We start from the raw sequence: 24527 nt of genomic DNA on the forward strand, positions 1-24527 counted from the left end.
AAAAAATTGGAAAACCATTTATCATTTTCTTTTCACTTCACAATTATGTGCCACTTCGTGTTGGTCTATCACTTAAAATCCCAATAAAATACATTTACGTTTCTGGTTGTAACATGACAACATGTGAAAAGATTCAAGGAGTATGAATACTTTTTCAAGGCATTGTATGAATTGTGCAGCACCACAAAAGCTTCCCCCTTCCTCTTCACCACCACCGACCAACTACGCTCCTATCCAGGCTCAGTGATGCAACATGCGGCAACAGCAGCACTGCAGTGGCTGTTGGTGCTCCTGCTATTGAAACCTGTCCTGTTCTGGGACCGGAAGAGCTGCTCCACCCCCCAGCAGTACAACTTAGCAGTACACAGTACTGCTGGGGAGTGGGGCGGGGCTGGGGTGTTGAGCAGAGCATGATGCAAGGATGACATTGCACGCTAGAGCAGGGGGTAGGCAACCTTTTGAGCACAGTGTGCCAAAAAATGTTTTCAAAGAAATTGAGCGTGCCGATTTTATAACAAAAAAATGTAAACTTCACACTCTCAATCACAAAAATTATTTTTATAAAGTAAATTCTGTAAACTACTTGAGTAGTGAGAAATTAACATCCTGCACTCACGCCTCAGATCAGCCTCAATTCGTGCACCTTCACACCTCAGATCACTGTCACCCCTGCTCATCTGCCCCATTACTGTAACCCTCCCTGCACATCTGCCCCACCACTGTAACCCCCTGCACATCTGCCCCACCACTGTAACCCCCTGCACATCTGCCCCACCACTGTACCCCCTGCACATCTGCCCCACCACTGTAACCCCCCTGCACATCTGCCCCACCACTGTAACCCCCCTGCACATCTGCCCCACCACTGTAACCCCCCTGCACATCTGCCTCACCACTGTAACCCCCCTGCACATCTGCCCCACCACTGTAACCCCCCTGCACATCTGCCCCACCACTGTAACCCCCTGCACATCTGCCCCACCACTATAACCCCCTGCACATCTGCCCCACCACTGTAACCCCCTGCACATCTGCCCCACCACTGTAACCCCCCGCACATTTTCCCCACCACTGTAACCCCCCGCACATCTTCCCCACCACTGTAACCCTCCACACATCTGCCCCACCACTGTAACCCCCTGCTCATCTGCCCCACAACTGTAACCCCCCCCCCACATCTGCCCCACCACTCTAACCCCTCCCTCTCATCTGTCCCACCGCTGAACCCCCTGATTTTCTGCCCCACCACTGTAACCCCCCGCACTTCTGCCCCGCCAATGCATCTCCTTTCACTTCTGTCCCACTGCTGTACCCCCCTGCTCTTCTGTCCCACCGCTGTACCCCCCTGCTCTTCTGTCTCACCGCTGTACCCCCCTGCTCTTCTGTCTCGCCGCTGTACCCCCCTGCTCTTCTGTCTCGCCGCTGTACCCCCCTGCTCTTCTGTCTCACCGCTGTACCCCCCTGCTCTTCTGTCTCACCGCTGTACCCCCCTGCTCTTCTGTCTCACCGCTGTACCCCCCTGCTCTTCTGTCTCACCGCTGTACCCCCCTGCTCTTCTGTCTCACCGCTGTACCCCCCTGCTCTTCTGTCCCACCGCTGTACCCCCCTGCTCTTTTGTCCCACTGCTGTACCCCCCCGCTCTTCTGTCCCTCCGCTGTACACCCCCTTCTCATCTGTCCCACCGCTGTGACCCCCTTCTCATCTGTCCCACCGCTGTGACCCCCTTCTCATCTGTCCCACCGCTGAACCCCCTTCTGATCCCTCCCACTACTGTACCTCCTGCACATCTGCCCCACCACTGTACCCCCCTTGCTCTTCTGCCCCATCAATGTACTCCTTTTCTCATCTGCCCCACCACTGTACCTCCCAGCACATCTGCTCCACCAACATATCCCCATGCTCTTCTGTCTCACTAATGAATCACCTTCTCATCTGTCCTAACACTGAACTCATCTGCCCCACCACTGTAACCCGCTTTCTCATCTGCCCCACCACTGTAACCCGCTTTCTCATCTGCCCCACCACTGTAACCGCTTTCTCATCTGCCCCACCACTGTAACCCGCTTTTTCATCTGCCCCAACAATGTAAATCCTGCACATCTGTCTCACCTCTTTACCCCCTGCTCTCCTGCCCCACCACTGTAACCCCCTGCTCTCCTGCCCCACCACTGTAATCCCCTGCACATCTGCCCCACCACTGTAACCCCCTGCTCATCTGCCCCACCACTGTAACCCTCCCCTGCTCATCTGTCCCACGCTGGACCCCCTTCTGATACCTCCCATTACTGTACCCCCTGCACATCTTCCCCACCACTGTACCTCCTGCTCATCTGTCCCACCAGTGTACCTCCTTTCTCCTCTGCCCCACCAATGTAACCCCCTGCTATTCTTCCCCACCAATGTAACCCCCTGCTTTTCTGTCCCACCGCTGTACTGCCTGCTTTTCTGTCCCGCCGCTGTACCCCCTGCTCTTCTGTCCCACCGCTGTACCCCCTTCTCATCTGTCCCACCGCTGAACACTCTTCTGATCCCTTCCACTACTGTACCTCCTGCACATCTGCCCCACCACTGTACCCCCTTGGTCTTCTGCCCCATCAATGTACCCCTTTTCTCATCTCCCCCACCACTGTACCTTCCTGCATATCCGCTCCGCCGACGTATACCCATGCTCTTCTGTCTCCCTACTGAATCACCTCATCTGTCCTAACACTGAACTCATCTGCCCCACCACTCTAACCCGCTTTCTCATCTGCCCCACCACTGTAACCCGCTTTCTCATCTGCCCCACCACTGTAACCCGCTTTCTCATCTGCCCCGCCACTGTAACTCCTGCACATCTGTCTCACCTCTGTACCCCCTGCCCCACCTCTGTACCCCCTGCTCCCCTGCCCCATCTGGAATGGATGCACAATGATGAGCTCAGGTCAGGGGTATTTTCTGAAAGCAGTGGGCCTGTGTGCAGGATCATAAGTTGGGCCCCGCAGCTGAGAAAAAGTGTGGCGCTCTGCGCCGCAGGAAAATTTGGGTGTGATTTTCATTGCGCTGAATACTGGCTGTGGCTTAAAGGGACACAGAGTTCAGGGCTTCAGTAGTAAGTGACACAAAGGTTCAGGAAAAATTTCAACAAAGTTCCCAGAAGCTTAACAGTAATTCCACAAACTGTCTCACCTGGGGTTTTCTCAATGACAGTGAAATCCCTTCTATCTGAGATTGGTAGTGGCAACCAAGCGAGTCGTCTTCCTCCAGATGGTGGGCGGGGCTAGCAGGACTGTGATTGGCTTTAACAGTGGCCAATGACAGTCCTCCTCCTGGAGACAAGGACCGCCCCCCCCCCCCCCCCCCAGCAGAACTGCACCCAATCTCTTCCCCATCACAAAAGCTGACTATCACAGCTACAGCAAAGTTAGAGAACCAAACAATGTTTCCCATCTTTTACAATGTGTGGGGGCGTAGTGCCTCCCCCCTCAGTGCAGGTGTGGGGAATTCTGAAATTGAAATGCATTAGTGTCTCACCGACACTTCCCTGCACGGCTCTGCTGATGGGGAGGGAGTCAAGTGCCGGCAAAAGAAGCTTGCGACACCCGTGCCGGGGGTTGCCTACCCCTGTGCTAGAGGGAGGGAGCCTCGGGTCCTCTGGCAGGGCGCCCCTGTTGCTGCCCCTCTTAAAGTACCGCCTGTGTCTCATGGACCCACCGGGACCTGTGGTAGGGCCGGCCCTGGGTACACCGATGGAAACGGTAACTTGATACAAAAACGGCGAGAAGTGGGAGGGGGATGTCCCCTCCCACCACTTTGGAAAGTGATCCAATGGCTACTGAGCCGCTTGGATCCCTTTCATATGAAAGCCAGCCTCCGGCTAAAAAAAAAAAAAATGATACCAGCGTTATGACTGACCTCTTCAGCCATACCCCAGGTAAACCATTTGCAAACCGCAATGTATATATTCATATTGTGTTTGGAAAGTGGTTAAAGTGGTTCTAAAGGCTCAAAAAATGTTCTTTGTGCAGCAGCCCCCTTAATACTTACATGAGCCCCATCGCCATCAAGTAGTATGCAGGAGGCATTGGCTCCCTCTGCTTTCGATCACAGCCAGTGAGGAGAGAGAGGGGGCGGGGCCAAGCTGAAGCTCTGTGTGTGAATGGACATGCAGAGCAGTGGCTCAGGGCCAAGCTTGCTTGGGTGCCCCCACAGTGCTTTGGTGGCAGGAGGGAGGGGCCAGGAGCACCCACAGGGGACCCAAAAAGAGGAGGATCTGGGCTGCTCTGTGCAAAACCGCTGTCCAGACCAGGTAAGTATGACGTGTTTTTTAAAAAAAAAAAACAAGCCTTTAACCACTTCATTACCGGGCACTTTTACCCCTTCAACACTACCCAAACTAGATGTTTATCATTTTGTTCCCACAAATAGAGCTTTCTTTTGGTGGTATTTGATCACCACTGGGGTTTTTATTTTTCTGCTAAACAAAAAAAAAAAAGACCGAAAATTTTGAGAGAAAAAAAAGTTTTTCTTTATTTTTGTAAATAAGTCCTTTTTCTCCTTCACTGATGAGGCTGCACTGATAACGTGGTACTAATGGGCACTGGTGAGGTGGCACTGAGGCACTAATATGCAGCCCTGATGGGCACTGATAGGTGGCACTGGTGGGCACTGATGAGGCACTGGCAGGCATTACTGCTGGGCACTGATTGGCATCAACAATGGGCACGGATTGGCACCTCTAAAGGGCATACCTTGTGGCCCTGGGTGGGCATCCCTGGTGGTCCTGGGTAGGCATCCTCGAGGGCTGCACTGATAATCAAAGCAGACCCCCCCCCCCCCGATTAAAAGGAGAGCAGCCGATCGGCTCTCCTCTACTCACGTCTGTCAGACGCGAGTGGAGGAAAAGCCAATAAATGGCTCTTCCTGTTTTCACTATGATCAGCTGTGATTGGATCACGTGGTAAAGATTTTCCGTCAGAGGCTCTTTACCCAGATCGGATATGCGGTGTGTCAGACTGACATGCCACACTATCGATCGCCACGCTGCGAGCCTCCACGATCACAGGTTATCCTGCTTCGCGTCATATGACCTCCAGTCAGGATAACTGAACCACTTTGCGCACGTCTTATTGCTGTTTGGCGAGAAGTGGTTAAGTATCGCAGTTTGTTGCCATTCCATGCAGTTTCAAAGCATGACATGTTAGGTGGCTATTTACTCGGCATAACATCAGCTTTTATAGCTTACTAAAAAAATGGGTTATACATTGTGTTTTTTTGCATTAAAATTCATTAACCACTTGCCGACCGCCCGCCGTCAAACGGCAGCAGAATGGCTCCCCTGCGCGAATGGCCATACCTGTACAACGGCCACTTTAAGGGGTATAGGGGGTGCCTGCTGCGGTACTGAGGAGCTGATGCACGTGCACGGCAGCCGCGTTGTCCGCAGGCACCCACGATCGCTTCTGACAAAGTCAGAACGTGGATCTGGGTGTAAACACACAAATCCACGTCCTGGTAGGGGAGAGGAGACCGATCGTGTGTTCCTAGTATGTAGGAACACTGATCTGTCTCCTCCCCCAGGCAGTCCCATCCCCCCTACAGTTAGAACACACACAGGGAACACATTTAACCCCTTGATCGCCCCCTAGTGTCAACCCTTTCCCTGCCAGTAACATTTATACAGTGATCAGTGGCTATTTTTAGCCTTGGTTGCTGTATAAATGTCAATGGTCCCAAAAAAGTGTCCGATCTGTCCGCCGCAAGTCGCAGTCCCGATAAAAATCGCAGATCGACGCCATTACTAGTAAAAAAAAGAATTATAAAAATTCCATAAATCTATCCCTATTTTGTAGGCGCTATAACTTTTGCACAAACCAATCAATATACGCTTATTGCGATTTTGGTAAAAAAAATGTCTTCCGGGGCTGAAGTGGTTAAAGTGACGTTTTTCCCAAAAAATTGTGTTTGAAAAACCATTGCAAATCCACGTCTTGGGTCCCGTTTGATACTATCCAGAGCAAGATGTGCATTGCACGCCACCGCTGGAGGAATAGCCATATCTGCACACACTGTTTACACCTAGTGCCAAAACAAGGCACTTTTACAGGTCAGTGCAACCTCTTCTGTTATTGCATTTAAACTTTCAATAGAAATACTACACTATGAGACTTTAACCTGTTTCCTCTGGAATCATTTTTCACATCCTAGCTTCATCCTGAGGGGCCATTGGAGTGGTGCTGACAGTGGAATCAATTTGGTGTTCCAAATGCGTATTGTGACCATCCGGTAAAAAGGGTTCAAACACCTTTGGTGAGTTGCCACCTTCCCATTAAGCACTCGTGGTGGAAGAACTAGAAGTCTACACTTAAGAGCAAACGGTTTTCTGGTGTTGGGATTATTATCACACATGGACTCCAAGCTTGCTAAATGGTTATTAAATGCCGTATTTATCGGCGTATAACACACACCTTAACTTTAAGAGGGAAGATTCAGGGAAAAACTGCCCCCCGCACAAGTCACAGCCCCCCCTGCACAACACACAGCCCCCCCTGCACAACACACAGCCCCCCCTGCACAACACACATCCCCCCCTGCACAACACACATCCCCCCCTGCACAACACACAGCCCCCCCTGCACAACACACATCCCCCCCTGCACAACACACATCCCCCCCTGCACAACACACAGCCCCCCCCCTGCACAACACACATCCCCCCCTGCACAACACACAGCCCCCCCCCCTGCACAACACACATCCCCCCCTGCACAACACACAGCCCCCCCCCCTGCACAACACACAGCCCCCCCCCCTGCACAACACACAGCCCCCCCCCTGCACAACACAGCCCCCCCTGCACAACACACAGCCCCCCCTGCACAACACACAGCCCCCCCTGCACAACACACAGACCCCTTTAATTATAAAGCCCCCCCCCCCGCACTCCCAGGAGACCCCCAGTCACCTGGGACAGTGCTGCCCGCATACTCTAAAGTTGAGAAAATGTCAAAAAACTTTCCACAGTCCCCTGGCATATTACACAGCCCCCTGCACAACACACAGACCCCCTGCACAACACACAGACCCCCTGCACAACACACAGACCCCCTACACAACACACAGACCCCCCTGCACAACACACAGACCCCCTGCACAACACATAGACCCCCTGCACAACACACAGACCCCCCTGCACAACACACAGACCCCCCTGCACAACACACAGACCCCCCTGCACAACACACAGACCCCCCTGCACAACACACAGACCCCCCTGCACAATACACAGACCCCCCTGCACAACACACAGACCCCCCTGCACAACACACAGACCCCCCTGCACAACACACAGACCCCCCTGCACAACACACAGACCCCCCTGCACAACACACAGACCCCCCTGCACAACACACAGACCCCCTGCACAACACACAGACCCCTTTCATTAAACCCCCCCCCGCACTGCCAGGAGGCCCCCAGTCTCCTGGGACAGTGCTGCCCGCATACTCTAAAGTTGAGAAAATGTCAAAAAACTTTCCACAGTCCCCTGGCATATTACACAGCCCCCTGCACAACACACAGACCCCCTGCACAACACACAGACCCCCTGCACAACACACAGACCCCCTACACAACACACAGACCCCCCTGCACAACACACAGACCCCCTGCACAACACATAGACCCCCTGCACAACACACAGACCCCCCTGCACAACACACAGACCCCCCTGCACAACACACAGACCCCCCTGCACAACACACAGACCCCCCTGCACAACACACAGACCCCCCTGCACAATACACAGACCCCCCTGCACAACACACAGACCCCCCTGCACAACACACAGACCCCCCTGCACAACACACAGACCCCCCTGCACAACACACAGACCCCCCTGCACAACACACAGACCCCCTGCACAACACACAGACCCCTTTCATTAAACCCCCCCCCCCGCACTGCCAGGAGGCCCCCAGTCTCCTGGGACAGTGCTGCCCGCATACTCTAAAGTTGAGAAAATGTCAGTGTCAGCCCCTTCTCATGCACTGCTCCTCCTGTGTCACTTTCATTGCAAATCAAAGCTTCTAAATACCTCCATTAACGCCGGACCCGGTCATGTGACTGCTCTAATCTCTTTTATTGATGGTCCGTGACCGCTCTCCTCCAATCAAAAGCTACACTCGAGGAGGAGAACGGCCACAACGAGCGGCGTTTAATTGATGAATTTAGAGGCTTAGATTTACATTGAGAGTGACACAGGAAGAGCGGTATATGATAAAGGGCTGGCAGTAATATTTTCTGAACTTTAAAGTATACTGGCAGCGCTGTCCCACAGCCAGGAGAGGCGGGGCGGTCGGCCTGACACCCTCCCAATCAGTGGCACCCGGGGCGAACCGCCCGATCCCCGCCCCCCGTTGGTAAAAAAAAAACACGCAGGCACATTTTCTCCTCTATTTTCAGGGTAAAAAAAGTGCGTGTTATACGCCAATAAATACGGTATTTGATTCACTTTGCAGTGTTGTACACCAATGACATTGTATATGTTTCTCATCATCCATTGTTTTTCACTTATGAACACACTTGACACCTTATTCTTTCATTTGATATATATTACGTATGTGTTTGCTTAATCAATTTTTAATACAAAAACTTTTACTCTATGAGAGGCGTCCTCTCTCCTTTTTTATGCTCATCCATTGCCTACTGAACCAAGTGGAGATGCATAGGAGACCTCCCACAGGAGGGGATCAAATCCAAGCCAGAAGCCTCTAGGAAGTTTGGAAAGGCCCTACGGTGATCTACAATGTGATAGTGACTCCTCTCTACTGTACAGTAGGAGGGTCATTGGAGTCAGGTGTGCGGTGTGTGTCACATGAGCTCGAGGTGGAACAGCACAAGTCTCTTAGGTGGGCAAAGGTGAACGAAACACGAGTGCTGTGAACACCCAAGAGGACTTTTTCTCAAATTTTTTTCATTTTGTTGACATTATGGATTTTGTTTTTTATTCTTTCACTTTATACTGACACATAATCACACATAGGTTGGACTTGATGGTCTTTTTTCAACCTCGCCTACTATGTAACTATAAGTACACGGGTGTTGTACACATTTAAGTGGACTTTTTTTTCACATTTACTTTATTTGGCTGACACTATGGACTGTTTTTTTTCATGTTTTACTTTATATGTTTTGATTAAGTTGGTATATTTAGCAAGCGCTGTTTAGACATATCAACTCATAGTAGACATCAATGCTATTACCATAATCAAGGATTCCACTGCTGAGGTCCGAAGGGCCGCACATCCTATACCAAAGGGCTGCAGGTTTGGCACCAGAGACTTGGCAAGATGGGGAAGAGTGAACCACTATGTCACATTTCTGTTGCTGTTCAAATGTCAATATTGGGATGTCACAGTTGATTGTTGAATGCGTTTCTCTGTTTGTACTAACCATTAATAAAGTTGAAAATGATTTACAATTGTCTGTTTCACTGTCATGGGATTTCAGATATGAGATGCACCCTCAAGTTTATGAAAGCCAAAACCTATGAGTGTGCGCTACAACAATAAGAAAATTTGGTAGGGGGGGTCCCTAGATATAAGCTCCTGGGTGGTGGGAACATTAAAAATGCATAATAATATAATTTGTCTTTTATTTAATGATAGAGAAGCCAGGCATATAGTAAGATTTTAATGGGGAAATGTTACCTCATTTACAATCCCTGTTTACAGTATCACCATGGAGTTGATTTACTGAAGGCAGATCCACTGTGCACTACAAGTGAACTTGGAAGTGCAGTCGCTGTAGATCTGAGTGCAAGCTCTGCTGATTTCTATCATCCAATAATGTGCAAGCAAAATTAATGCTGTTTTTTTATTTTCCTTGCATGTCCCCCTCAGATCTACAGAGACTGCACTTTGAAGTGCACTTGCAGTGAACAAGGGATTTGCCTTTAGTAAATAAACCCCTAGGTGTCACCAGGGCAGGATGTAGGGGGAAATCTCTAAGTGGGGACACAGGCAGCAATGATCACCTGTCAATGATTGTGACCAGGGGAGGACTGGGCTGGTGGAGCAGGAGGACATCTGTTACTACTAATAAGACAAGTGTTCCTTAATAGAGCAGTACCCGTGACAGCTATGCGGTTGATTTACTAAAGGCAAAGGGGCTGTGCAGTTGCTCCAGAGTTTAGTAAATGAGGTAAAGCTTCACTTTACAAAGAATACCAAATCACAAGCAAGGAGAAAAAAAAAAAAAAGCATTTTTGTTTGGACAAGATTGGTTGATGGAAGTCAGCAGAGCTATACCTAATTTACTAACCTCTGGGGCAACTGCACTTGCAAAAGTGCTCAGTCTATCTGTCTTTAGTAAATCAACCCTTATATATTTACCAGCTGCCTAGGCAGAGAACAGCTTAATTGGAGGCTCAGATGTCAGATGATCAAATGTCAAGAGCTGCAAATGAAACCAATGTGGTAAGATAGAAGGAGTGAGTCACAATAAACCACGTGCTTTTCAAACACCTACCTGTCACCATGTCCACCAACCACACCAATAGCACACTTTGTATGGTTCTTTAATGTAGTTCTCAGACCTGCAATGAAACTTCCCTGATTTTATCAGAGTTGATGGAGATAAATCAGCGATCATTTGTGGCCATAGTGAGCCGAAATGTTGAAGAATGAAGTTGTACATTTTTTTTTCTTGATTTTCATCTAAAGAATGAAATTCTAAGGCCGCTTTCATATGGGCAATCTGATCAGGTGCACCTGTCAGCTTTTCAGAGGGACCTGATCGGAAGGTTCATGCATCCCTATGGACAAGCGGGTGTAAATGGACTCGTGCCTTGTGCATACTAAGAAAAAAACAAAAAACTGCGGGTCTAGTACAGATGTCAATGGGAACCTCCCCCACACACTCAAAAACAAGAAAAAAAAGAGATGGGGTCCACCCCTAAATCTATACCAGACCTGAGAGGAAGCTGTCAGATATAGTAGCGAATGAGCAAAAAGTCTAGCATTTGAATGAAGGCAAAGATGTCAGAAGTTCAGTCCGAGCCTTGAATTCATCCCTCATCAGTAAGACACCGGAGTTGAGTCCAATGCAGTTTTACTTCAGATAAGTGCAGTACAGAGGAATTTTTTAGTTGTTTGAAGTGTCATAAGACACTTGAAGAGCTAACAATGACCGAGGGAACATGGAAAGAACAGGGAAGAGTCTGTGTAGAAATAAACTAACAAACACTACACATGAGGGGATAACAGAGGGAGATACCATATAAAATAAGTAAACACGTTATAGTTGCCCTAAACCACCAGTAGACGTCAGAATAGTAACCAGATACAGTTCTATGCAACCACAGAAGAATGCCATATAGGTGGGACAGAACAGGTGGGAATTTTGGAGCTCGTCTTTGACCATCCTCATCTGGAGATCGCGGTAACTAGAACCCTGTACTTGTCCGGGAAAATGATCACACAATATTGGTTCTTTCTCCAACCATCTACAACATGTCATTGGATCGACGAGGTGAATTCCATCCTATAATTAAGTATATATAACCGTAAGACTTCCTCCTTACACAAGCATCCACAGATTGCAGCATGGAGAAGATCGCCCCTGTTTAAGATGCAGCATGGAGAAGATTGTCCCTATTCTAGATGCAGCATGGGGAAGATTGTCCCTGTTCTAGATGCAGCATGGAGAAGATTGTCCCTATTCTAGATGCAGCATGGAGAAGATTGTCCCTGTTCTAGATGCAGCATGGATAAGATTGTCCCTGTTCTAGATGCAGCATGGAGAAGATTGCCTCTGTTCTAGATGCAGCATGGGGTAGATTGTCCCTGTTCTAGATGCAGCATGGGGTAGATTGTCCCTGTTCTAGATGCAGCATGGGGAAAGATTTCCCTGTTCTAGATGCAGCATGGGGAAGATTGTCCCTGTTATAGCTGCAGCATGGGGAAGATTGGCCACAATGTCACATGCTTGCATTATACAGGCACTCCTCGGTCCCTGCCCAGGAAAGAAGCCCTGCCACTTCCTCCACTGTACAGATAATGCAGGCCAGAGGTGGGCAAAACAGAGTGCTTACCAGGAATGATGTGCAGCATGGTTCGCTCATTTCATGCTGTGTTACTAGGATACTGCTGAGGCGGGACATTTAACTAAAAACCAGGATGGTCCTGGTGAGCATGCCCTGGTTGTGCAGATTGACATTAAGGGGGGGGGATTTTTTGAGTGACAAAAGCGGGGGTGTGGGCGCCCCTACTTCTCTATTTGTCTACTTTACTGTGACTGAATTTGAGGAGATGGTGACCAGGAGCAGAGGTGGATGGCAGCTGCATGGGGTCTTCATCTCCAGACATGGAATAAGAGGCTTCCCTCCATTTCTCCTCCCTGGGCCAGGGCCCTTGACTTCTGAATAAGGCCCTGTCTAGTACATACTGGCCTTCCTTCTCATACTGTCCTACCAGCTACATACAGTGTTTTGAAAAAGTATTCATACCCCTTGAAATTTTCCACATTTTGTCATGTTGCAACCAAAAATGTAAATTTATTTTATTAGGATTTTATGTGATAGACCAACACAAAGTGGCACATAATTGTGAAGTGGAAGGAAAATTATTTTTTTTCAAAATTGTTTACAAATAAATATGTGAAAAGTGTGGGGTACATTTGTATTCAGCCCCCGAGTCAATACTTTGTAGAACCTCCTTTCACTACAATTACAGCTGCAAGTCTTTTTGGGGATGTCTCTACCAGCTTTGCACATCTAGAGAGTGACATTTTTGCCCATTCTTCTTTGCAAAATATCTCAAGCTCTCTCAAATTGGATGGAGAGCGTCTGTGAACAGCAATTTCTAAATCTTGCCACAGATTCCCATTTGGATGTAGGTCTGGACTTTGACTGGGCCATTCTAACACATAAATATGCTTTGATCTAAACCATTGCATTGTAGCTCTGGCTGCATAATTAGGATCGTTGTGCTGCTGGAAGGTGAACCTCCACCCCAGTCTCAAGTCTTTTGCAGACTCTAACAGGTTTTCTTCTAAGATTGCCCTGTATTTGGCTCCATCCATCTTCCCATCAACTCTGACCAGCTTTCCTGTCCCTGCTGAAGAAAAGCATCCCCACAACATGATGCTGCCACCACCATGTTTTACAGTGCGGATGGTGTGTTCAGGGTAATGTGCAGTGTTAGTTTTCTGCCACACATAGCGTTTTTGTTTTAGGCCAAAAAGTCAAATTTTAGCCTCATCTGACCAGAGCACCTTCTTCCAAATATTTGCTGTGTCCCCATATGGCTTCTCGCAAACTGCAAACGGGACTTCTTTTGGCTTTCTTTCAACAATGGCTTTCTTCTTGCCACTCTTCCATTAAGGCCAGATTTGTGGAGTGCATGACTAATCAGGGCCGCTTATAGGGGGGGACCACCAGCCCTCCTGTAGGGGTCCCCGGCACACAGGGGGGCCCAGACAGCAATAGGATCGGTTGAGCAGAGAATGAAGAATGACAGCAATTCAAAGCTGGTTTCTCTCCCCCTCCCTTCCACTGGCTTTCAGCTGCTAGGTGAGAGACACAGGGCTGGATTTAGGGGATGCTGGGGTGGGTTTGTTGTGCCCACCCACATTTCAGTTATGCTCCCCCTTGGCCAGCCACTGCTGAGCTCTATCCCCCACCAGCACTCACAGCCGGGACAAGGAGACGGCAGCTTAGGCAGCAATGAGAGAAGAAACGCCAGTGGGATGTGTGCTGTCTTCTGTTCTCTCCTCCCTGTCAGAAGAGCGCTGGTCTTTACAGTACATGAGAATGTATCACTCTTACTGTAGATCGCATAGCACTGTACACACACACTCCACCCCCTATCTACATTTGCTGATGCCGGGAGGTGAGCATTGAGCAGCCTTTGGAGGAGATGGGGGTGGTGTGTGTGTACAGTGCAATGCAATGCAATCTACAGTAAGAGCCATCCGGTCTCATGTACTGTAAAGACCAGCGCTCTTCTGACAGGAGGGGAGCACAGAACACAGCACACCTCCTCCTTGCTGTGTTGGCATTGACAAATGTACTGGGGATTTGGGGAGGGGGATATGTGCTGGGAAGAGAGTTTGGGGGGGAGGGGGTAGGGGGTAATTTAGAGGGGGTTGTACTAGGAGGGGGAATTTTTGTTTTGAAATTTTTGCGCGGGGGGGGGGCTTGGCTGTCAGGTAGGCTGTACGGGGCCCTGTGCGCGACTAATAATTATCCTGTGGACAGATTCTCCCACCTGAGCTGTGGATCTCTGCAGCTCCTCCACAGTTACCATGGACCTCTTGGCTGCTTCTCTGAATAATGCTCTCCTTGCCCAGCCTGTCAGTTTAGGTGGACGGCCATATATTTGAGATAAACGAAATAGTTACCACCGCTCTAGGTGACCGGGTTCAAACTTCCCGTCCTCCGCTGTGTGGATGATTGTGAGAGCCCCAGGTGCCGGCAATTGCTGTTCCAAAGGTATGTGTGTGGTGGAAAAATCTGGACAGCCGCACTCCGGATTGGAAAAGTGAAAAATAAAATCCTCTTTATTGAAAAAGTAATAACATGATTAAAATCCGTACATGGCTTTGTTGGGATAATGCAGCATAACCGCTAACGCGTTTCACGCTCCCATAGAGCGCTTACTCATAGCTGGTTTGTACGAAGGTGATCACCACTTATATACACATAATTTGTCTACCACATGACTACATATTGATTATCTGATTCTAAACAGCTGATCATTAGTCTGCGTGGGATCTTTTTGGCATAGATGTGATTGGATGTGCGTCTTATAGTGGAATCACTAATGAAGACATGAATGCATAAATGAAATGTTTTCATATTGACAAATGTCAACATATATAAATGATAAAAAATTCCTTTCAAGGTTTTCGAAAAAACATATTTGTTGTTCTCCAAAACCACAAGAATGAGATGGGTGCTGGAATTCGACGTTCAAACGTATAAAATTTCATACGGATAGGCGCAAGAATGGGCAAACTATGTGAGCTGGTGGCTACGGTATAATGTAAATGGTGTATAGAGTGAAAATGGTAAAAAGATGTGCATCCAACTCCACTGTCGGTGTCTACAATAAAAAACTAAGTTTATGTGTGTGGTGCATAAATGTGTACAAAAAATTAAACGACATAGAGATAAAAATACAAATAATAATAAAAAGCAAATCTTTATACATATGTGTGTATATATATATACACGATGATTTCAAGTATTCAAAAAATGTGATGACGTATGTAAATAGGAATCTGGATAGAAAACTAGCGTCCTGTCGCAATGATGCGATCAATAGTTTCCTGATTTGCAGGAATTTATATGTGAATAAGTGCTTTTACTTCAATACCTACATATGTGAATGTTAAACTTTACAGCACATGAAGGATTGCAAAACTTATCACTCACTATCAACCCCGCCACTCCAGTTTCACAAAAGCGCTCATTCAAAAACTTTGCATCACTCCGTATGGGATGCATTCATCCCAATCAAGCAACAACATTAACGTTGCTGAACGTCTTTCTTTGAAGCAATCACATCTCTCGATGAATTGTCTTCAAGTGTATGGGCAGAACTATATAAGGTAGATAAAAATGGGGCAAAATGCAGTGTTTGCGCATCTGTCACTATAGTATAATATTGGCAGTGACCATATGACAGGTTCATCCAATATATGTGTTTATATCATAGATAAGTGACAATCTCACTAAACCGATTACTATATGAAATAAACAACCAATCTACCTCTTTGAAGACCACAGCTCTTAGATCAATTCAAAACACATGGGAACTTTGCAAGGAAGGTAATGAACCATGTATATATGTGGTGAAAAACATTTGTGCAAAGTTAGTGTTATGATCTACCTACAGCTACCATCAAACAATAATGTCTAATTAGAAACGAGGTTCAAATGACAGTGAATGCAAAAGACATAGTAAATTATTTCTTTTTTAATGGAAGCATATATGCATATCACTAGTCATTTGCTGGTATGAATGGGAGGATGTATGGTCCAATAAAATGGATCAATTGATGGGAATATGTGTGAGGGAGGAACTGATATATTGATATATGTCCCTATATGTTTTTTTGCTCCATCATCCACCAAAAAGAATATGGATGTATGATCAAGGAAGGAGTAGGGAGGAAAGGGTTACAGATGTGTTACTCGTGGATTATGACTTCAATGTTGTTTTATTCATAGAAATGTGAAACGTCCCACTCAAAGTTTAACCCCCGTGGGATCCTAGTGTCCAACGAGAATATCCAAAGGACTTCTCGTTTGCACAGTAACTGGAATCTGTCTCCTCCTCTCACCGGTGTGATAATTTTTTCTATGCCCTGAATAGTTAGACTGGAAGTGTCTTTGTGGTGTGTGTAAACCCAGTGCTTTGATACATTAGTTAAGATCTCCTTCTCAATGTTGTACAGGTGATCATGTAGCCTGTCTCTAAGACGCCGTGTTGTGCGTCCAACATATTGTACCTGGCAACTGGTGCATGTGATAACATATACCACAAATTTGGTGTTACAATTAATAAACACGGGGATCGAAAATTCTTTTTGATTGCTGCATGATTTTATGAGTTGACCCGTTTTGATGTACTTGCAGTAATTACAAGTTTTTACTCCACACTTGAAATTGCCTGTGAAGTTGAGCCAATTAGATTTTGTTCGGTTGGTTGAGAACAAACTGGGAGACAATGAACGTCCCAATGTAGGTGCTCTGCGGGATACAACCTTGATCCCTTTAGAGAGGATGTTGTTATATATAGGGTCATTATATAAAACAGGAAGGTGTTTCATAATAATTTTCTTGATTGTATTAAATTCAGAGTTATATGGGGTAGAAAAAAACGGGATTGTAGGGGACATATCCCTTCTCTGTTGAATGTTTCTAGCTGTTTTTTTCTTTACAAGTGAAGATCTTGGGATGGATCTTACTGTGTTGAGTGCTTTTTGTACTGATGCTTCTTTATAGCCTCGAACTTTAAACCTGTTTGCCATACTTTTGGCTTCAGCCTCAAAAGTTTCAGGAGAGCTACATAGGCGTTTTAACCTTAAGAACTGGCTATATGGAATACTTCTGATGGTGTGTTTAGGGTGTGCAGAATCAGCTCTAAGTAGAATGTTGCCACTGAGAGGTTTTCTGTACAGACTGGACTGACTGAATCGCATCACCAGACCCCGCCAGTTGCACATCAAGAAATTCTATGGATCTGGATTGCAGATTTCCCGTGAATTTTAAATTTAATGAATTGTCATTGAAATATGCCAGCCAGGTATCTAGATCAGCTTCTCTATCTGATGTAATAAATAACAGGTCGTCTATAAAGCGACAGAAAAAAAAAACATATAGGGACATATATCAATATATCAGTTCCTCCCTCACACATATTCCCATCAATTGATCCATTTTATTGGACCATACATCCTCCCATTCATACCAGCAAATGACTAGTGATATGCATATATGCTTCCATTAAAAAAGAAATAATTTACTATGTCTTTTGCATTCACTGTCATTTGAACCTCGTTTCTAATTAGACATTATTGTTTGATGGTAGCTGTAGGTAGATCATAACACTAACTTTGCACAAATGTTTTTCACCACATATATACATGGTTCATTACCTTCCTTGCAAAGTTCCCATGTGTTTTGAATTGATCTAAGAGCTGTGGTCTTCAAAGAGGTAGATTGGTTGTTTATTTCATATAGTAATCGGTTTAGTGAGATTGTCACTTATCTATGATATAAACACATATATTGGATGAACCTGTCATATGGTCACTGCCAATATTATACTATAGTGACAGATGCGCAAACACTGCATTTTGCCCCATTTTTATCTACCTCATATAGTTCTGCCCATACACTTGAAGACAATTCATCGAGAGATGTGATTGCTTCAAAGAAAGACGTTCAGCAACGTTAATGTTGTTGCTTGATTGGGATGAATGCATCCCATACGGAGTGATGCAAAGTTTTTGAATGAGCGCTTTTGTGAAACTGGAGTGGCGGGGTTGATAGTGAGTGATAAGTTTTGCAATCCTTCATGTGCTGTAAAGTTTAACATTCACATATGTAGGTATTGAAGTAAAAGCACTTATTCACACATAAATTCCTGCAAATCAGGAAACTATTGATCGCATCATTGCGACAGGACGCTAGTTTTCTATCCAGCTTCCTATTTACATACGTCATCACATTTTTTGAATACTTGAAATCATCGTGTATATATATACACACATATGTATAAAGATTTGCTTTTTATTATTATTTTTATTTTTATCTCTATGTCGTTTAATTTTTTGTATACATTTATGCACCACACACATAAACTTAGTTTTTTATTGTAGACACCGACAGTGGAGTTGGATGCACATCTTTTTACCATTTTCACTCTATACACCATTTACATTATACCGTAGCCACCAGCTCACATAGTTTGCCCATTCTTGCGCCTATCCGTATGAAATTTTATACGTTTGAACGTCGAATTCCAGCACCCATCTCATTCTTGTGGTTTTGGAGAACAACAAATATGTTTTTTCGAAAACCTTGAAAGGAATTTTTTATCATTTATATATGTTGACATTTGTCAATATGAAAACATTTCATTTATGCATTCATGTCTTCATTAGTGATTCCACTATAGGACGCACATCCAATCACATCTATGCCAAAAAGATCCCACACAGACTAATGATCAGCTGTTTAGAATCAGATAATCAATATGTAGTCATGTGGTAGACAAATTATGTGTATATAAGTGGTGATCACCTTCGTACAAACCAGCTATGAGTAAGCGCTCTATGGGAGCGTGAAACGCGTTAGCGGTTATGCTGCATTATCCCAACAAAGCCATGTACGGATTTTAATCATGTTATTACTTTTTCAATAAAGAGGATTTTATTTTTCACTTTTCCAATCCGGAGTGCGGCTGTCCAGATTTTTCCACCACACACATACCATAGGTGGACGGCCATGTCTTGGTAGGTTTGCAGTTGTGCCATACGCTTTCCATTTTCGGATGATAGATTGAACAGTTCTCCATGAGATGTTCAAAGCTTGGGATACTTTTTTTTATAACCTAACCCTGATTTAAACTTCTCCACAACTTTATCCCTGACCTGTCTGGTGTGTTCCTTGGCCTTTATGATGCTCTTTGTTCAATAAGATTCTCTAACAAACCTCTGTGGGCTTCACAGAACAGCTGTATTTATACTGAGATTAAATCACACACAGATGGACTCTATTTACTAATTAGGTGACTTCTGAAGGCAATTGGTTCCACTAGATTTTAGTTGGGGGTATCAGAGTAAAGGGGGCTGAATACAAATGCACCCTACACTTTTCAGATATTTATTTGTAAAAAATGTTGAAAAACATTTATCAATATCCTTTCACTTCACAATTATGTGCCACTTTGTGTTGGTCTATCATATAAAATCCCAATAAAATACATCTATGTTTTTGGTTGTAACATGAGTGTGGAAAAAGTTCAAGGGGTATGAAGACTTTTTCAAGGCACTATACTGCCCTCTCTGCTGCCTACTACTCTGCGTACTACACTTACTACACTTACACATACTACATTACTATTTTTTGCTAAAAGAAAAAAAAGACTAAAAATTTTGAAAAACAAACACATTTTTTTCTTAGCTTCTGTTATAAAATTTTGCAAACATGTAATATTTCTGCTTCACTGATATGTGCTGATGAGGCAGCACTTTTGGGCACTGATGAGGAGACAGTGGTGGGTACTGATGAGGCTGCACTGATATGTGGAACTGATGAGCATGGATTAGTAGCACTGATTATCAGGACACTGATGATCAGTGCCCTGATTATCAGTGTAGATGTCCCCTTTCACACTGTCAGGTTACCGGCTCTCCTCTCTTTGCGCTGTGACAGCTCAAGGAGAGGAATGCTTATGGCTGGCAAGTGTATTTAGCTGTGATTGGATACAGCTGATCACATGGTAAAGGGCCACTGTGATTGGCCCTTTACTCCAATCTGTGATCAGCCATCATTCAGCTATAGCGTGTGTAGCACCCTGATGTTTAGGCAGGGTTGCTAGTAAATTGCTCCCCTTTAGTCCACCTGCTCTCACCTATCCATCAGAATGCATGTGCCTCCACTGTGGGGACACTTATAAGTTAGTGTTAGGTACCACAGATACCGGGGTGCCTTGACGAGGCTCTGTGGCTTACGCATGCATTTGCAAATGTGTGCAGACTAAACCCCTGCTTTTAACGCATACTGTTAGACAGGTGTACTTGGTTGTCTGCGGGCTGGTCGATAAGTTAAGCTTCTTATTTTCCTTGAATTTATCCTTGGCCTTGTTTAAACTTGTTATTAGCCTTCCAACGCTTCTTACCATGATAGCCAGCTAAAGATAGGGGCAAGTGGTGTACCCTTTTTTGTATCATTGCTAGTAAATTTATCTGCCAAGTGATAGTTGTCTTGGCCAATTGATAGGAGGTCAATTGAATTCACCCTAATTCTGGAATTGCTGCACTTCTCTCTTCTGTCACTAGATGGCTGGGTATCTGGTGGCATTAGATAAGACAAGGGCATTTAAAAATTGGGAAACCAGCAGAGGTCAAGCCAGGGACCCAGCCAGTGGGGTGACACTTGAGGAGTATCTGTGAGTGCCAAGCTAGGGACCCAGAAGAGACGCGGTGGTGACGCTTGAGGAAGATACTCAGTGAGAAAATTGGAAGAGCTTGGGAGATCCAGTGGCAGTGGGTCTAAGTCAAGACTGGGAGCTCAGTTGAGTGAAGATCTAAAAAGGAGATTGTGGAGGAAGTGAAAGAGTTCATTACAACCTTTGTTAGAAACTGTTCAAGGTTAATGCCATGGGAGACAGCGTGTCTACACATGCAGCCGTGGCGTCCGGCTGGGTGCCTTTCCCTGCATGGCTGTCTACCTATAGAAGTCTTGGAGTCTGCTAATTGTGCAACTACTAAAGGGTATCCTGGACCCAACCCGCTCTCCTTCAGTTGTGTTTAAGAGAAAATAAATCTGCATTCAAGAAGTGTCTGGCGCCCAATAATCTACCTTGCATTACACCCACCATGCCTCGTAACCCACTCTATACAGAAGGATGTCAGCTGTGCCTAACTCTGGAGGTCACCATTAGGCCTGGAGAGGCCCGGGACTTTGCTACATTTGGCACCCAATGTGGGACAAAGGCGTTATCCTTGCAGCAGTTACCAATGGCAGATTGGAAGATGTATGCTCCGGGTGTTGGCTTTGATCTGAACAAGTCAAAAAGCGTTCTGACACTGGAGTGCAGTATACACCTAAGGGTAGTCTTGCCCTGTACATGGCTATGAGGCCTTGGGACTGATGTGCAGGAAGTGTTCCCGTCTGGCCATGCATCTGAGGCCTTGGATCGTCTGTGGACGCTGCGGGGAACCCCTGCTCGAGGTAGTCTCACCAGCTCAACCTCCGCGGATACTGCAAGCAGATTGGGACAAGAATGTCGCTATCCTGGCTCGGAGTGATATCAAAAACCCACCTGCTATCACCGAGTCGTGCGGGAAGCTGCTCCTCCTGTCTCAGCAGCTGCCCCAGGACCCAGCGATTCGGACGCTCCTCGAGGCCGCGGTCGGCCAACCTGTTTGCTTTGATGTCAGAGTCACAGAGGAAAAGGGTACCGGAGTCGGGTAAGCCTGCAAGGGGTCAAAGCAGTGTGCCAGTGGGGGAGGTGATATCTGTGGCCACTAAGGGAGACAACATGGTTTTGCCGGGTTAAAGCCAGTGCCAAGCGCAACTACCTCCCGGCCGAAGAATGCTCCACGATAACCTCTCTGATTCCTACTGTATCAAATTGTATTGTATTTGTACTGTCTACCCTCAAGTTGTAAAGCGCTACGTAAACTGTTGGCGCTATATAAATATTGTATAATAATAATAACCAATTCAGACATCCCCTCTGATGGATTATCTGAACTGTTTTCGGACACTTTGGGGTTTATTTACTAAAGGCAAATCCACTTTGCACTACAAGTACACTTGGAAGTGCAGTCACTGTAGATCTTAGGGGGACATGCAAGGAAAATAAAAAACAGCATTTTTGCTTGTACATGATTGGATGATAAAATCAGCAAAGCTTCCCCTCATTTCAGTTCTTCCCCTCAGCTCTAAAGCGACTGCACTTCCAAGTGCACTTGTAGTGCAAACTGGATTTGCCTTTAGTAAATCGACCCCTTTGTCTTGGACGGGAAAGTGAAGTGAAAGTGATGAGGAGCAAGAGTATGACATGGAGGAGGATGAAGTTCCTCCTGCTACTGCTGCTAGTGTCAAAATTGAGCTGTCTGCCAATGCATCTGCATCAGTATGCATTACCAGATCTTTTGAGGAGGATCGTTGGGCCCGGTGGGTACCTAAAGTTCGCATTGGCAAGCCAACGCTTGTAACTAAGTCTGATTGCAAGCCAGATGTTGTTGATGGGTATCCAGTTCAGCGTGCACCTGATGCCCGAGTTCTAACCGGGTATGGAGTGCAAAATTTGGTGCAGCTGTGCACAGTAGCCAATCAGCTTCTAACTACAGCTTTGAAATGGAAGCTGATTCGTTTCTATGCACAGCTGCACCAGATTTTCCACTCTCCAGTGAACCTCTAGGACAACTTTATTATCTTAATATGTACAGTCTTGAGGTAAAAATAGAGAATGGGAGACATTACTGAAACCTTTAAATTCACGATGGAGGTGCATAAGTATCAGAGGCAGTATTTTCAGTATAAAGCCAAGGTAATGAACATGGAGACATGGCCTTAAACTAACAGGAAAGTTCATGACTAACCATAGAAAATACTTTTTTTTACTGAAGTTAAATTGTTTGGGATAGACTTCCAACAGAGGCAGTGAGCCAGTCAACAGCAAGCAGATTCAAACATGATTGGGACAAAGATCTATACTAAAAAATAAAAAACATTTTTTTTTTTAAATAACAGACTTGCTGCAGCTTTTAACCACTTATCGCCAACCCCCTATGCGCTGCAGATTAGCAGGCCACTGTAGGCAAAGTGACATACCTGTACATCGCTGCCTACTTCCGGGTTTTAGGGCGTGCGCATGCCTCTGCTGGCACCCACTGTGATTGTACACAGCGCAAGCCTGTCAAGTCCTGGCCAATGATTTACGTCCGAGACCTGCTGATCGGCTGTGTCCAATCACAGCCCTGAGCTCTGTGTTGACATTAAACACAGAGCTCTGTACAGAGGGATCGATCTCTGTGTTTCTTATCTCTTCAAAGCAGGGATGAAAAACTTAGCGACCTAGTAGTAAGGCAACACACATTACACACATTTAACCCCCTTGATTGCCCTGGTTGTTAACCCCTTCCCAGCCAGTGTCATTAGTACAGTGACAGTGTATAGTATTATCAGTATCAGTGACGGAATTACCAGGGTCGCAACAGTCTCACTTGCGACGGGGCCCTGGCATTCCATTACTGTGGGGGGGGGGCAGCGGGGTTGCTATTCACACGGCTTTGAGTGGAGATCGTGTCTCTCATGGAACAGCAGCACAGAGACACAGGCATTGACAGTTCTATCTCCCCCTCCGTCCGTCCTCTCTCGCACGGGATAACAGAGGACACAGCTGATCTGCTCCCCCCTCCCCTCTCCTGTGTGTGCTCCATTCGCTTCACACTTGACTGCCCGTGGCGCACACACAGGAGAGGGGAGGGGGGAGAAGGGGGAGCAAATTAGCTGTGTCCTCTGTCATCCCATGCGAGAGAGGACGGACGGAGGGGGAAATAGAACTGTCAATGCCGGTGTCTTTGTGCTGCTGTTCCATGAGAGACATGCTCTCCGCTCAGAGTCGTGCTGTCCTGAGAAGGCAGACGGAAGATAGGAATAGGCAGATAGGAATCACTGATGAGCGCTGATAGAAGGCACTGATGGGCACTGATAGGATTAACTGATGAGCACTGATGGGCACTGATAGGAATCACTGATGAGCACTAATAGAAGGCACTGATGAGCGCTGATAGAAGGCACTGATGAGCACTGATAGGAGGCATTTATGGGCACTGATAGGAGGCACCAAGTAGCACTGATAGGAGGCACTGAGTTTGCACTGATAGGAGGCATCGATGGGCACTGATAGGAGGCACAAATGGGCACAGATGGGCCGTATTGAGGATCACTGATAGGCAGCACTGATAGGAGGCACTAATGTGCACTGATAGGTTGCACTGATAGGTGGCACTGATAGGCAGAACTCATATGCTACACTGAGGAACACTGATAGGAACTCAGGCAGTATTGATGGGCAGCATTGAAGAGTACTGATAGGTGGCACTGATGGACGCTGTTAGGCAGCATTAACGAGCACTGATAGGTGGTGCTGATAAGCAGAATTGATGGGCACTAATGGGCAGCATTAATGAGCACTGATGGGTAACACTTGTAGGTGGAATTGATGAGCACTGATAGATGGCACTGATGATTGGGGCACTGATTATCAGTGTAAACAATTTATTGACATTCTTGA

General features: G+C 46.3%; 1 long non-coding RNA gene across 2 annotated transcripts in view; it reads left to right on the forward strand.

Moving 5' to 3' along the window:
• The window catches only part of LOC141133525 (uncharacterized), a 101466-nt gene that overhangs the window by 76022 nt on the left and 917 nt on the right, over window positions 1-24527 (forward strand). Inside the window, exon 5 of one of the 2 annotated variants that reach the window (XR_012243090.1) lies at window positions 6187-6625. The exons of the other annotated variant lie outside the window; for it this stretch is intronic. This is a non-coding gene — a long non-coding RNA (uncharacterized lncRNA). Of the gene's footprint in view, window positions 1-6186; window positions 6626-24527 lie in introns of those variants that run through there. 2 annotated transcript variants of the gene reach the window in all.

This window comes from Aquarana catesbeiana, linkage group LG03 (assembly GCF_042186555.1).
Source record: "Aquarana catesbeiana isolate 2022-GZ linkage group LG03, ASM4218655v1, whole genome shotgun sequence".
Lineage (NCBI taxonomy): Eukaryota > Metazoa > Chordata > Amphibia > Anura > Ranidae > Aquarana > Aquarana catesbeiana.